This window comes from Portunus trituberculatus, chromosome 38 (assembly GCF_017591435.1).
Source record: "Portunus trituberculatus isolate SZX2019 chromosome 38, ASM1759143v1, whole genome shotgun sequence".
Lineage (NCBI taxonomy): Eukaryota > Metazoa > Arthropoda > Malacostraca > Decapoda > Portunidae > Portunus > Portunus trituberculatus.
The window spans coordinates 6,736,732-6,752,740 of NC_059292.1; the positions used below are offsets into that span (position 1 = coordinate 6,736,732).

At 38.1% G+C, this 16,009-nt stretch overlaps 2 protein-coding genes across 5 annotated transcripts in view; one reads left to right on the forward strand and one right to left on the reverse strand.

The window, feature by feature from the left end:
• LOC123515015 overlaps positions 1-16,009 on the reverse strand; it is a 151,195-nt gene that overhangs the window by 39,626 nt on the left and 95,560 nt on the right. For all 3 annotated transcript variants that reach the window (XR_006677735.1, XR_006677737.1, XR_006677733.1), the window contains exon 3: positions 8,324-8,471. The gene's annotated coding sequence lies outside the window, so the exon portion shown is untranslated. The remainder of the gene's footprint in view (positions 1-8,323; positions 8,472-16,009) is intronic.
• The window catches only part of LOC123515013 (zwei Ig domain protein zig-8-like), a 73,257-nt gene continuing 64,849 nt past the window's right edge, over positions 7,602-16,009 (forward strand). For both annotated transcript variants that reach the window (XM_045273363.1, XM_045273364.1), the window contains exon 1: positions 7,602-7,952. The gene's annotated coding sequence lies outside the window, so the exon portion shown is untranslated. The remainder of the gene's footprint in view (positions 7,953-16,009) is intronic.

A 16,009-nucleotide genomic window follows, 5' to 3' on the forward strand; every position in this document is an offset into this window, starting at 1 on the left:
AATGAAAAAAATAAACAGAAGACTTAAAAAAAAAATTTCAACATTCTGCCTGAATATTTATCCCACTCACCCCCTCCCCCCAAAAAAAAATCCTTTTATAGACACATCGTGCTCAGGAATAAAAGACGAACAAATTATAAGACAATAACAATAATGATCTTTTTTTTTTTCCTGAAGTTGTGATGGAGGAGTGCGTTAAATCAAACAAAACAGCTTAGTTAAGTAAAAAAAAAATACAAAAATAGTTCCCTTCCTTCGCCAACTATCCCGTGAAAGTTTCCCTACGTGTTTCCTCTTTCAATATACTGTGTTCCTACGTTTTCCCTTCTGCAGTATGAACAGGGAAGAGTTTCTTCACTTGTTCTCTCTGGAAGTAAGAATGTGTGTGATAAAGAGGTGTACCTGTTTAGAGGTTGTTTCATTGACAGAACTTCTCTTTAGTGTTGCTGAAGTCTCTCTCTCTCTCTCTCTCTCTCTCTCTCTCTCTCTCTCTCTCTCTCTCATAATGCATGCAGAAGTCAAACGTATAATGGTTTCTGATAATAAAACAATAACTATTCAATTATTTAGACATTACTTTACTAATTATGCTTTGCTAAAGTATCCGACTACAAATGCAAATATCCAACATTTAAATAACTATGCTGAACACGGATACAATTGCTGAAATTGAAAGTATTGCAAAACAGCAATTTCATTCGAATACAATTACTCCATCTTTCATGCTAGTGGCGGTGATGATATTTGTAGTAGTAGTAGTAGTAGTAGTAGTAGTAGTAGTAGTAGTAGTAGTAGTAGTAGTAGTAGTAGTAGTAGTAGTAGTAGTAGTAGTAGTAGTAGTAGTAGTAGTAGTAGTAGTAGTAGTAGTAGTAGTAGTAGTAGTAGTAGTAGTAGTAGTAGTAGTAGTAGTAGTAGTAGTAGTAGTATCAGTAGTAGAGTAATGAAGTCTAAAACATTTTGTTGTACTTCTTTATCACGCTTAACAACCACCGCTCTCTAACATCCCTCTCCTCTTTTCACTGAGTGCGTAAGCCTTGAACTCCTTTGGGAAATATGGGGGGGATTACTGGGGTGAAATTGTCCTTAAAATCCCGAATTACTTCATATTGTCTTCTTTGGATAGAGCTAATTACGTTTTCTTCTCTACTATGTTAGCCAGATTTCAATTCTTCTACACAAAGCAAAAAGGAAAATTCGCTTAGAGTGAGGAATTTTGATGAAAAAATGTCATTCCTTCTTGCTTCAGTAATAAGGGCACGACTTGAGGAAAAGCCCTGAGTGAAGACGAAATAAATCAAACTGTGTAGCCATTTCATTTCGAGACAAGACAGTGACTGGAAATAACGGTTAAATTTGTTCACTTAATTTGAAAAAGTGTTAAAAACTAAAGATTCTTAAATGGAATTATGGATAACTTGACGGGTTTGCAATGTAGAGTTAATGAAAAGATATAAATAATATACAAAATTTATGACTAAAAATAACAAATTGATATAGATAACATTTACTTTAGTATTACTTCTTCATCTTTTATAGTAAAGAGATTTCTATTTTATGGTTTTTCTTTCTGGATTTTTCTTCCTTGTCAGTAAAAAGGTTTATTTTATAGAGACTGCAATATTTTCGTCTGTATTGTCTCAGTGAGCAACCCGGATAAACAATGCAGGCAGGCGGCGCTGTAATTTAGCCATCGTTACAGGTACAGGCGTGACACACAGAGGAGTGAAGTTGGAAAAAACTAATGTCACACAGAAAACTCAAGGACAGGAAAAAAAAAACTTTGAATAGAATAATAACAAAGGGTGACAGGATATACCGTTAAGAATAGACATGAGACGATATATAACTACAATTCTCTAACCGTATAGAGTTTTGACTGCGAAAGTGAAATAAAGAACATACTTTATCCTGTATTTTAACCTCCACCCACAGTGCAGTGTAGATCCATCTGTACATAAAAAACGAAACAATGAAACACTGAGATGGAACAATAAACACTTAATCATCAAACACGGCCCACTGACTTCCACTATTCCCATGTCTAGTGAGGAAAGAAAGCAGGAACTGGAATACTGTCTCAGCACACAGCGACAACGAGGAAGTTATAAATGTTATGAAGGGAAGTAGAAAGATAGAGGTCAATGAATAAGGGGGAACGTATGGTGATACGAATGGTCTTAGATTCAGCACCAGATATCGTTATTTATCGCGCAGAACGAGCAGAAAAATGGAGCCAGGAAAGGCTTCGTAATGAGGTTAACGTATGTGAGAGGGGGAGGAATGACACTTCAGAACATCTAACGTCATTAAAGGTGATTAAGGAAGGTATTAGATTTATAGGTGGCATTCTTTATGAGGGACATTGCTCTTAAAATTAACGGCAAGACAGACAGACCGAGAGAGAGAGAGAGAGAGAGAGAGAGAGAGAGAGAGAGAGAGAGAGAGAGAGAGAGAGAGAGAGAGAGAGAGAGAGAGAGAGAGAGAGAGAGAGAGAGAGAGAGAGAGAGAGAGAGAGAGAGAGAGAGAGAGAGAGAGAGAGAGAGAGAGAGAGAGAGAGAGAGATGGTATCAGAGAGAAGTGTACGTAATTAAGGAAAATTACACAACATGGCAGGTCCTATATATCTGTATGCCATCCACGATTTATGCCCCGCACCAGACCAAAGCTAGCAGGAGGGACAGCCCGGCGAATCTTGTACGTCTGACAAAGTTCTCCCATATTTTGAAGGTAAGTCTTTAATCACTGTTAAAAAAGAAGAGAAAATGGAAAAAATAAATAGGAACAGGATGCAGGAATAATGAGAGAAGCTCCTCACGCGTCACTTTAATGTAAATTCATGCGTGAAACTTCCAGGAAATGTTAAAATCTCCTCATCTTGATATCATATTTTTTCATGGAAATTTCGCACCGGACTTGTACTAATTTGCATATGTAAAGGAGGTTTATATTTTTGGTGACACGAGGCGTATTCTAACAAGTGATTCCTCGTTTTGGGAATAAATATTGAAAGTTGCAAGGTAAAGGTAATGGTAAGATTTGTAAATTATTGTGTTAAATATCTCCTCTTTGTTGGACTCCTTGTCATAATATTTCCCTCACTGTCTCCCTGTCACTCACGCCCAGCTTTTGACCCCACCTAAAGCAAAATGTTCCTGCCAACATGATTGTTTTGCTGTTTCATTTATTCTCTCTCTCTCTCTCTCTCTCTCTCTCTCTCTCTCTCTCTCTCTCTCTCTCTCTCTCTCTCTCTCTCTCTCTCTCTCTCTCTCTCTTCGTGGATTTCTTTAATTTCTATCCATTGCATCATTAGGTATTTCATTAAGCATGAAGTCGTATATACATTCGTTTTTTTCCTTATTCTATAAATTTTTCTTCTGTCTCTACTGAAAAGTAAGTGATGACAGCGCTCTACTAATGATATTACCTATTGAAGACTTACATCCTCAGCCCCTTCAGTACCATGACGCGTTTCCGTATTTATTCTGGTTACTATGTGGTGATTTTATACAGCTTCAGAAACTCATGTGGCGGATTAAAATAGTGAAGATTCTAGCCAGTATTCTTTTGACCTCTACAGACCCTTCCTAATGCCAATAAAATGGTCTAATCGTGCACAAATTTCAAGGTAAAAATGTGTCTTAGTATTGAAAGGTTTAATACAAGACGTGGAGTCTCCCTGGACACGTCACAACGCCAACTGTGGTCAGAAATCTTTTGACCTCCACAGACCCTTCCTAATGTCAATAAAAATGCTCTGATCGTGCACAAATCTCAAGGTAAAAATGTGTCTTAGTATTGAAATGGTTAATACAAGACGTGGAGTCTCTCTGGAACACGTTACTACGCCAATCCGGTCACTACTACAAAACGAGGACCATTCAACAGAAGCTCATACGTATTTTCCCTTGCTCTATCTCTCTTGGCGCCACTATCGTTTTTTCCTCTCCATTACTCATCAAGACCGTTTATATATGGCACTGTTGATATTCACTGTTTTGAAATGTTGCATTCCATTTATCTGCATCCTTTTGAATGTATATAAGTGCCTGTAATACTAAGCAACTAAGGTGTTATATACATTCTAATCTGATTTGAAGCTTTGAGTCAAATCTTTCTGCAGTTAGGACTTTAATCCCTTGAGTACCATGGCACGTTTTCATATTCATAATGCCTACTATTTGGTGATTTTATACAGCTTCAGAAATTCACGTGGGGGAGTAATACAGTAAAGACTGTTGCCATTAGTCTTCTGACCTCCATAGACCCTTTCTAATGTCAATACAATGGTCTAAGTACACAAATCTCAAGGTATAAATGTGTCCCATTACTAAAGGAGTTAATGATTCTACAGTAGTGAGTGATGCTGTAAAGGCAGTAAAACAGATTAACGGGACACGCGGTCGTGAGAAATACGTACTGTTGACAAAACTCTAACTTGTTATAAGCCTGAGTGATGAAAACGCAGAACTGTTTGTGTGCCAGTTTTTTTTTTTCTTAACTGGGATAAAGACTTTTAGATAATATAGGTTTTCAAAATAGTTCACCTAATTTCTTTTTTATTTCAAATACAGCTCTTACATTACATTAAATTACATGTATGGCATTTAGCTTCCTTTAAGTTTAGATGACCAAAGGATACACATCAACACCGTGAGTAATCTGCACTAACGAAGTTCATCTTCACTTTTTTTATATACTACATTGAGCTAGATGTGGATCATTTGTTTGACATTTTTCCTTCTTTCCCCTACTAGTGTGTGTCTATTAGTGCAGTGTTTCGTGGTCAATATAGAAGTTCAAAATCATGTTTCATAACTATAACTCTTTTCTATATCAATCACTTCGACTCCATTTCCATCCCTTCTCAGCTCCAGGATGATCTGCCTTATTTTTCTTTTTCTTTGTAAATATTTGAATAATTTGCCCCCATTTTTGGCTATAAGAATTCATTACGGAATTTTGATGAAGGTGAACTACTGAGACTTGTCTCAATCCACTCATTCTGTTAGAGTGTCATTAACTGTATGTATATTTTTACCTACAAATCTGTACAAATAACTTATTTAATAACTTTTAATAACTTTTTAAAAATGATTAACACTTCAATACCATGCGGTTATGAAACCTGAGATGGTAGATTGAATTGATGTTTCATATTCCCTTGAACAGGCTACGTGGGAAGTATAGGAGTAGCCTGGACAAGAAGTGTTGAAAGAGGACGATGGCTGGAAATGTGTCAGTGGTAGCACGGTGTGAGTGCGTGATGTCTAGCACTCTTTGCACCCTTTGTAACTCAGACAAATGTCACACGTGCCGAGTATGGACAACACATTCTATGATCCATAAACAAAGGTCACACGTGCGGAGGACGGACGCCAGCCTCTGTGATCCACACGCAGCGGTCACTGTGCTGAGTTACAACCTCGGTGCCTTACAAAGACCACACTTAAAGAAGACTGAGCATCACCATCACGAGTACTTATAGACCGCCAGTCAGGGCAGAGAGGTCAGTACTCTTGCAATGAGTCTGGTTCACGCCACCATCACCTGCACTCCATTCGCCACCAGGGTACGAAGTTTGCCTCCAGCATTTTCCAAATGTCACATGCTGAGTGCTATAAAATTACCTCCGTGTTGTCCATTAAACCGCAACTTTCCATGTTGCCTCGCAGCGCGGCGGGTCATTGGAGGCGACTCTTTTGACAACCATGATCCAAGTGACAGAATGAACATGTGTGTCTAGGGTGAAGGGATCAAAGTATAAATATGGTAGGAAAATTCTAATGTGAAAACATACACACAAAAACATAGCTAATAAATTAATGTAAGCCTGCAAGATACAGTTCATACAAATGATCTGAACTGTTTCACTCTTCTCACTTAATACTTAGATCTAATAATTTCTCAAATGCTAACATAATGATAATTTTCTCGCGATTTTATGGCTTGTCAGGAAAGAGATGGCAGCCATGGGTCAGTACCATTTATCTGTGTCAGTGCACAAAATCTGTAATTTTCAGTCACACTTCAGCAGCCACCTTCCTGATGGCCTGTAACAGGCTGAGACGTCAAGGCCAGCTGCACTCAAGCACTTGCATTTTTGTATAACTTTTTTCCTCTCTTGGAAGCATCTAAGGACGAGTCAGTAAAATGTTGTAGATGTTACATTAGAAATATGGAGTAGTACGTGTGTTAGGACGAAGAGGATCCTTTTCCCTCATCACGGATAAACTTGTGATAGAAAACAAGTTAATAAAGGTCAACAGCGTGCACTTGTATGTATTGCTTTTTTATTTTCGTTATTTCTTCCATAAAAAAAAAAACTAATGATTATATACTACACTGTCTATGAATTTCAAATTTTCTCCACTTAAAACATAGCATGTCTTTCCTTTAACAAAAACATTAAAATCACCACAGCCTTACAACATTATTTAGGTATTTGGCACCTACTTAACAAAACCAACACCCCAAATCATGACACAACCCATTTCCTGAAGAATTTTCCGCCCATCAAAAAATTCTAGCACTTATTCAGAAATTCATAAGGGTGATAGTTCTTTGCATACTGTGAGGAGCGGGGAAGAAATTCACTTGATGATGTGAGCCTTATAATCCCCCATGACTTGCTGAGCTGTTTTTATGGCATTACGTTATCTGATCCCACCTTCATTATACACAATTAGCGACTCTTGCTCTCCGTAGTCCGTGTCCTGGCAACGCACGTCAAGACACACACCAGTATCTACTATATTTTTAATTCCGCCAGCATTACTCACACACACACACACACACACACACACACACACACACACTCTCTCTCTCTCTCTCTCTCTCTCTCTCTCTAGTAATCGGTCTCGTGCACCATTAATATTTGCTCCTACCACTAGGACACTGCCACCACCACCAACACCACCACACTCATAACAATACTAATATTATTACAACAATAACAACGACAACAACAACAACAACAACAACAACAACAACAACAACAACTACTACTACTACTACTACTACTACTACTACTACTACTACTATTACTACTACTTTAACTGTGGCTCCTATTACTTCTCTCGGCCAGGAAATAATCGATCTCTCAGCAGTTGGCTCAGGAGTAATGGCATCGGCACCATCTTTATCGATAGCAGTAATAGTAGTAGTGAGAAATGTAAATAATATAGCAGAGTGGCGTCTCAGAGTGTTACAGCACCACCACCTTCGCACTCCTCAATCTGATACCAACTGTGAGAAACAATTCTGCGCCTCCCATCTCGAGTCTCCCACCTCAGCAATGCACTACGTATAAGTGAAGCGCAAATGGCCCTTAAGCATCACCTGACTAACCTAACACGAGAATATAAACATGTACTGAACGACAGAAAAAGAATAGATGTAAGTGGAACTGTTCTATCCTTAAACACAGCAGTAACCGAGAACAATCACGTCATCGCAGGTGTGACGTGAAGGTGACCTTTTGTTCGTTACCTGAGATGAGAAAAAAATTGAGAGATAGAGAGCAAGCTAACATTTCCAAACAGTCAACACCTGGCAGCTCAGAGGCTTCCCGGCAGCACGAAGCGGCACGACAGGTTTTCCACTTTGAGGGAGAAGAGGGCGAGCAGTGGCAGTAGCCCGATAACAGTGGCTGAAGGAGTGTGAGGGAAGTTGTGTCGGCCCGCTCCACCGCCGTCTCTCCGGTCGCTCAGTGACGTGACTTTAAACTTATGGTTCTTTTTGTATTTCCTTCACGTTTCTCTTGAAAAGCAAACAGTTAACAAAAAGATGAAAACGCGAATTGTGTTTTGCAGCTCAGGTACTCGAGTGATTTGCAAACAATGATATATGAAACATGATATGAAGAAATATAATGTGGGAATGTTTTGGAAAAGTGGATAAGATCTTGACAGTAGCAAGGTGGAGAGCAGTCCGTGTCACGTGCTCTGCCTAGTGTAAGTACCTAGACCACCTCTCTCATTTCCTTGTGTTCTCTTAGTCTGTCGACGACATTACTTTTCTCTTACTATTATATCACGACTACACACACACACCCACCAGGCGCAGCACATCCCTCACATAACCTAATTACATCCAAGTCAAACAAAAGGAGTGAGCCTCTAGCCACCAACAGAGGATAAAGAGATCATTGCCTTAGACTTCAACTGAAGCTCTCCTAACCAGACACTGATGTCTTTCTTTTTTGAAAGAAAAGTGTTAGATTACCTAAGGTCGCTCCCGATTTAACTTAAAGAGGTTTAGGCAATAATACATGAGGCTCCATCCTCGCACCTTTAGTCTCTTTGCCACTCCACTAGGGTCTCACCTCTCAGCCTCTTGATTGGGTTTGCGTCCGTTTGTCCGTGTTTATGCAGCTCGCATAACTTGACCTCGTCCAGGGTCATGTTCGCCACGCCCAGCAGACCGCCGTGGTGCGCTGCCTACACCATGTACCTGGGCTCCACGGGCTCAAGCTGGAAAGAAAAAATGTATAGAGATATGATCTGAATAAAGGAAAAAAAAAAAATAAATATATATATATATATATATATATATATATATATATATATATATATATATATATATATATATATATATATATATATATATATATATATATATATATATATATATATATGAAATGCATTGTAACAAGATCGACACTCATCTGATTTCACACACCACTACTATTACCGTCACAACATTGCTGGTGATAATAGCAGTAATGACAACAACAATGACGATGATAACAATAATAATTATAATGATGATAATAATAATAATAATAATAATAATAATAATAATAATAATAATAATAATAACCACAACAACAACAACAACAACAATGATAATAATAATAATAATAATAATAATAATAATAATAATAATAATAATGATAATAGTAATGATAATAATAATTATAATAATCATCATTATCATTATGATAATAATGATATTAATATCAATGATAATGAATACGAAAGCAGTGCTTACCAACAGTTATCACTACTATCAGTATTGTTTATCACTAATAACAACACTACGCTCATTGGAGCAGCAACACAACACGGCGGGAATAATTAGGCTCATGGCCAGACACGTCGCCGCGCTTACGACAACGCACATCTCAGCAATATAATGAAACAAAACCACTTCTCTGCCACACGCTGCCCTTTCACCCTTGTAATGAAACTCTTTACTCTCTCGCCACGAGTATCTTCAAAAGTCACAAGGTTAATTCAATGGATTCTCAAGAGTGCTTTTACTTTGAATAATATGCAAATCTTGTTAATTTGTCATTAAAACCATTAACGAACTCTTGAGAAACACTGTAATTTCAACTAAAGATTTTTTTCATTGTGGTGGAGGTGCGGTGCTGAGGTGCTTCAGAACATAACCCTTCGTGAGGAGACTGGGACACATTGAGCAGCGGGAAGAATTCTGAAAACACACCACGGGGAAGGGTAATAATGGAAGCACATGAAGTGTTCCCTATAATGAAACTGGGCAGGGCGGAACCACACAACCTCCCCACTCTCTTTCACAGACGTAGGGCAACGCTCTTCAATACCAGGTCAGGGAACATTCAGGGGTCTAAATACAATGGTGACTGAGGACCACCAGGACACCGCTTGCTGGTGAAGGAAGACAATGGTGATGGTGACATGGGAGGTGGCTGTAGTTAATTATAAGTTGTGCTGTTGACTGGGAATGGCTGAGATTAGATATATGAAGAGTTTTTTTTCACCTTTTTACTTAGTCTATAAAGTACTAAGACGCTTTTTCATATTACTTTTGCTTACAATTTAGTGATTATATACAACTTCAGAAACTTATGTGGGGGACCAAAATAGTGAAGACTCTAACCATTAATCTCTTGACCTCCATAGACCCTTCCTAATGTAAATAAAATCGCCTAATCATGCGGAAAACTCATGGTAAAGAAGCGTCCCGGTACTGAATGGGATAAAAGAAGAAGGTAACGTAAAGTATCTGAAAAAGAGCCGAAATAGAATACCATGCACCAAAAAGGATAATCTAAAACTGGAGTGTATGTTTTTTTTTTTTTTGGGTGGTGTTGTGGCACAGTGGGTGGTGTTTAGTAATGCGATGCGGTGTTGTTGGCTGAGAGATGGATGCAGCTAGTTATGAATGGTAATGTGATGCCTCTGACTGAAAGGGTTGTGGTTGGCTCCGTGTTGTGGTGGTGTTGGTTGTTGTTGGTTCTGCGTAGTGGGTGGTGTTGGCTGTGAAGGGTCGTGGTTTGTTAAATGTGGTGGTGTGGTGTTTTGTTGTAAGGAAAATAATGGTGGTGAGTGTTTAGTACGTGGTGAAGAATTAGTAATGACGGATAATGGAATACTGGGTTGTTAATTTGTACTTTTAATGACTCATGATCAACAATAAATAGAGCTGATTACTTTTTTTTAAATCATAAAGTCTGATAATTATTACCAGCAATGCCAATTTGTGTAGTTTTTTGTCTGTCTGCCTGTCTGTCTGTCTGTCTGTCTGTCTCTCTCTCTCTCTCTCTCTCTCTCTCTCTCTCTCTCTCTCTCTCTCTCTCTCTCTCTCTCTCTCTCTCTCTCTCTCTCTCTCTCTCTCTCTCTCTCTCTCTTCGAAGATATTCACAATATATTTATACAACAAATGCTTTCTCATGTTTGAAAAGTCTTTACTAATTAAACAGCATTACCGAAAAGAAGGAAATTATTGTTATTTATTACTGTTGCTCTTATCATTTTAAATGTTCTTATTATTATTATTATTATTATTATTATTATTATTATTATTATTATTATTATTATTATTATTATTATCATCATTACTACTACTACTACTACTACTACTACTACTACTACTACTACTACTACTACTACTACTACTACTGCTACCACTGCTACTACTATCACTACTACTACTACTACTACTACTACTACTACTACTACTACTACTACTACTACTACAACTACAACTACTGCTACTAATACTACTACTACTACTACTATTACTACCACTACTGCTTTTAACGTGTTGCCTTCAGTGAATTCTCTTTCTCGTGTCTTCTTTTTCCTCCTCCATCTTTCTTCTGGCTGCCACTCCTGAATGTCTTCCGAAATCCATACTTATCCTCCTCCTCCTCCTCCTCATGTCTCTCCTGCTAATACCGGTATGCTGCCGTTTGGACTTCCTCTGTACTTCTTTACTGCTCTTACGTGTCTTGTTACTCTATGCCATCTCTATCGAATCGTTCATTTCTTCCCTAACAGCCAAGGGAGATTTGTTGCAGTTTGGGTTTCTTTTGTAATTATGTAATCGTCATGTAATCCTCTTTTTCTTTTTTCTTCTTCTCTTTCTCTTCCATATCTTCCTCGTATTATTCTCTTACTGTTCTTTCTCTTTCACATCATCCATTTCTTCTCGTAATCTTCCAATTTTTGCTCCTCTTCCTCCTCCTCCTCCTCTTGCTCTTCCTCTTCCTCTTTCGTTTCTTTTCCCTTCTTCCATTATTTTCTTTTCTTCCTTGTTCCTCATTCCTGGTAATCCTCCTTGCCTTCTCTTCTTCCTCTTTCTTCTCCTCCAGTACCTCCTCCACCTCCTCCTCTTTCCTTTCCTTTTTCTTTTCTCAAGGCCATTATTCCATTGTTACCCTTATTCAGAATATTTGTATACTAATTAACTCTTTTAGTCTCCAGTCTTCTTCGTGTATATGTATTTTCTTCAACACTAATCTGCCTCATTATCGCCTGTAATTGCCTACACTTCACCTCCTGTGTTATATTCTCTGTTCTTTTCTGTCTACATTCTAGTGATTTCTTAGTTTTTTTTTCTGTTTTCGTAAACCTCTATTTTTTATTTATCTACTCATTTACTATTTTCTCCCTATTTGTATTGTTTCTTGTTCTCTCCTCTCTTCCTTTTGTTTGTTCTTTTCTCCATTTCAAAGTTTATATTACTTACTTTTTATTTTCCAGTTTTCTTCTTCAAATTCTTTCCTTCATTCCTTCGTTTTTTTTCTTTACCTTCAAGTTCTTTTCTTTCTTCCTTCTTTTCTTTCATCTTCAAGTTCTTTTCTTTCTTCCTTCTTTTCTTTAATCTTCAAGTTCTTTTCTTACTTCCTTTTTCATGTTTCAAACTCTTTTTTTTCTTTGATTCTTTCCTTCCTTTTCAAACACAATCCTCCTACTTTCCTTTGTTCTCCTCTACTCAAGTTAGTTTCTTCTTTCATTTCATTCCATCTCCCACATTTAAGTTCTCTGCTTCCTTCCTTCGTTCATTCCTTTGTTTCTCCTACAAAATCTTTCCTTCATTCCCTCTCCCACTCTTAAACTCTTAATTTTCTTTCCTTTCCTCCTTTTTCTCTCTATTCAAGCTATTTCCTTCACTCCTTCTTTCCTGTTCAAACTCTTCCGTGTTTCCTTTGTTCCATCTTTCCTTGGCTTTCGTCTCTTCCTCTCCGTTGAGCCTTTTATATTTCACCTTTCATCCTATTATCTTTTATTACTGCTTCTTTTCTCTCCTTATGGATCCTTTTACTCGTAATATTGATGTCATTCTCTCTCTCTCTCTCTCTCTCTCTCTCTCTCTCTCTCTCTCTCTCTGTAACAGCTCAGAGCACCCGCAGTCTTTTTATTCCTCCTTCCACCGAATGACCGACGTTATCTGAAGCGGAATCTGAATCACATAATAGGCACGAATTTTTGGAAGACAACTTTCTGCCTCGAGTCGCTGCAGAGACAGAAGGTGATTGTGATATGCTTGATATGGGCAGAACATCTTTAGTTTTTGTGATCTGGCGCTTCCAATGCAATTATCTTCTTCTTGCCCTTTGCCTTGGAGAATACGTACACAGAGAATTGTTGACGATTGCTTGGTTTCTTGCTGTGGAGATAAAGGAAAAGGTTGTTTGTTGTTTGTGGCCAGAGAGAAAATGTGTTGAAGTTTGTGTGTTCTGAGATTGGTTTATGCTTCTTTTTGTTTCTGTCTTTCTTTAAGTGGTTTTTGTGTTTGGTTTGATTCGTTATATCCTCGCAGGAATGAAGAAGGAAATATCTGTTCTCGCTTGATATGACCAAATTGCTTTAGTTTTCTTTTTCTTTCTGTGGTCTTAATGATTCCAGTACAATTGCCTTTTTTTCTGTTTGGCTTAGGAAATACATAGAGGGACTAATTACTATTTTATTTACTTTTGTTTCTTCAGCAGATGAAGGAAAGTCCGTGTGTTGTTCTTTCCCAATTAAATGTGTAGCCGGCGTGGAAATCCTTCGTGTTCTTGGCATGATGGTGATTTATATTAACCTTTACCTGGCTCTAATTCAGTGTTTTGATTTGTTGCATTGCTTTAATAATAACTGATGGAACTATTATTATTGTTCAAGAGACACATGTAGTTTCCATGAAATAGGGGATCATTTCAAGCTCGTGTTTAGAGATCCGTTTATGTTATTCAATACATATAATCCCAGTCATGTGTCCAGGATTTATGATTCTTTCTCTGGAAGAGATAAAATTGTAATTATTCTCAGTGGCAAAATGACGTAGCTTCCGTGTAAAATGAAATATTTTTGGTACGTGTTAAAGAGAGTTGTTTCTTATACATCTTTTTAACCCTAGTCTTGCGTGAAGGTTTTGTCATATATGTGTGAGGAAAACGTGAGGAACTGCAGTAATATAGTTTTCATTAAGCAAAAAAAAAAAAAAAGAAAAAATGTTACTTCCATGCAAAATTGCGGGAATGCTTAAGATGTGTTTTACTGTTTAAATCTAATCTCGGCTCAGCGGATGACCAACGACGACGGCATGAAACGCAAATGGCGACACCTGTAATTAGATTTTTCTCCCACCACGAACTGCAGGTGCTGCCAGATATAATTACAGCGAGACAAATATTCATCTCCACAAAGCGCTTTTACTTTTTGAGAAGGAAAAATTAAACAAAACTCTTCCATTTGCCGTTTTACATTCCAACACCACCGACGATTGACTTATGAACGAACTCTGAATTTTACAGAACCTGAACACACTGAGCGAAACCCCCATCTGTTCTTTCTCAACCTCCCTCTCCCTCTCTCTCTCTCTCTCTCTCTCTCTCTCTCTCTCTCTCTCTCACAACCCCCTGGTGACGAAGACGCTCGCTCATTGTTCCCTCCACCACTCATCACTTGGACACGAGACACTAATTACCTGCCCACCTGAGGGCGCCCCAAGGCCACACTCCTGAGGGATGGCCGAGGGAGAGATGCTGGGGATGGTAATACTGTTGCCTCGTGTCGTGTTGTGCTCTGTTGTGTCGTGATGTGGCGCTCATGTGATTTTGGTTCCGGGTTTTGCTTTTCCATGTGTGGGATGGTGGCAGTGTTGAGTTTCTCTGTCAGTTCTATGTTGATATTGTTTTTCATTTTTCTATTTTCTTTTTATTCTTTATTTTCTCTCTCTCTCTCTCTCTCTCTCTCTCTCTCTCTCTCTCTCTCTCTCTCTCTCTCTCTCTCTCTCTCTATCTATCTATCTATCTATCTATCTGTGTGTGTGTGTGTGTGTGTGTGTGTGTGTGTGTGTGTGTGTGTGTGTGTGTGTGTGTGTGTGTGTGTGTGTGTGTGTGTGTGTGTGTGTGTGTGTGTGTGTGTGTGTGTGTGTGTGTTTTCTCATTCATTTTACTTTTTTTTTTTACTTCAATCACAGTCCTTTTCTTTGTATCCAGTGATATATATATATATATATATATATATATATATATATATATATATATATATATATATATATATATATATATATATATATATATATATATTTTTATTTATTTATTTTTCTGCTCTCAGTTTAGCGTTATTCTGTTAGTATATGTTATAAAGTGTTTCTCCGTTTTCAAGTATGTAATCTCTCTCTCTCTCTCTCTCTCTCTCTCTCTCTCTCTCTCTCTCTCTCTCTCTCTCTCTCTCTCTCTCTCTCTGTCTGTATCTATCTATCTATCTGTGTGTGTGTGTGTGTGTGTGTGTGTGTGTGTGTGTGTGTGTGTGTGTGTGTGTGTGTGTGTGTGTGTGTGTGTGTGTGTGTGTGTGTGTGTGTGTGTGTGTGTGTTTTCTCATTCATTTTAATTTTTCTTTTTTACTTCAATCACAGTCATTTTCTTTGTATCCAGTGATATATATATATATATATATATATATATATATATATATATATATATATATATATATATATATATATATATATATATATATATATTTATTTTTTTTTTTTCTGCTCTAAGTTTAGCGTTATTCTGTTAGTATATGTTATAAAGTGTTTCTCCGTTTTCAAGTATGTAATCATCTCTCTCTCTCTCTCTCTCTCTCTCTCTCTCTCTCTCTCTCTCTCTCTCTCTCTCTTTCAGTAATCCGATTCCCTTTTTCTTCCCTAACTGCCACCCGACTCTTCTTCCCTAATATCATTGCACTCTATCCTTTTCTGCTCTCGTTTTCTCTCTTCTGCTCTCACACTCCACTATCAACACAGCCTCTTCCACTAGCGTCACCATCCCCCTCCCCGCTCCATTCTCTCTCTCTCTCTCTCTCTCTCTCTCTCTCTCTCTCTCTCTCTCTCTCTCTCTCTCTTTCTCACTTTCTTGCAAATTCTCAGCACTCTTAGACCTGTTATTTTTTGTCACGTGCAGACTCAATACTGTTTTCCCACGTTCCCAGATTCGTCCTCCTTTGCAACACTGTCCTCCCAGATTTTCAACACCTTGCTTCTCCCACTGATATGTTTTACGTACAATAATACTTTGTACTCGTTGTCACTACGTTCTCGAATCCTATTGCAGTTGGTCTTTACATCTCAACACCCTGCAAATGTTCTCCCCACATGTGTGCCATTCCCACAAGGGTTTTATAACTTTGAGCGCCTCACATACAAATGCACACTTACATACACACACACACACACACACACACACACACACACACACACACACACACACACACACACACACACACACACACACACACACACACACACACACACACACACACACACA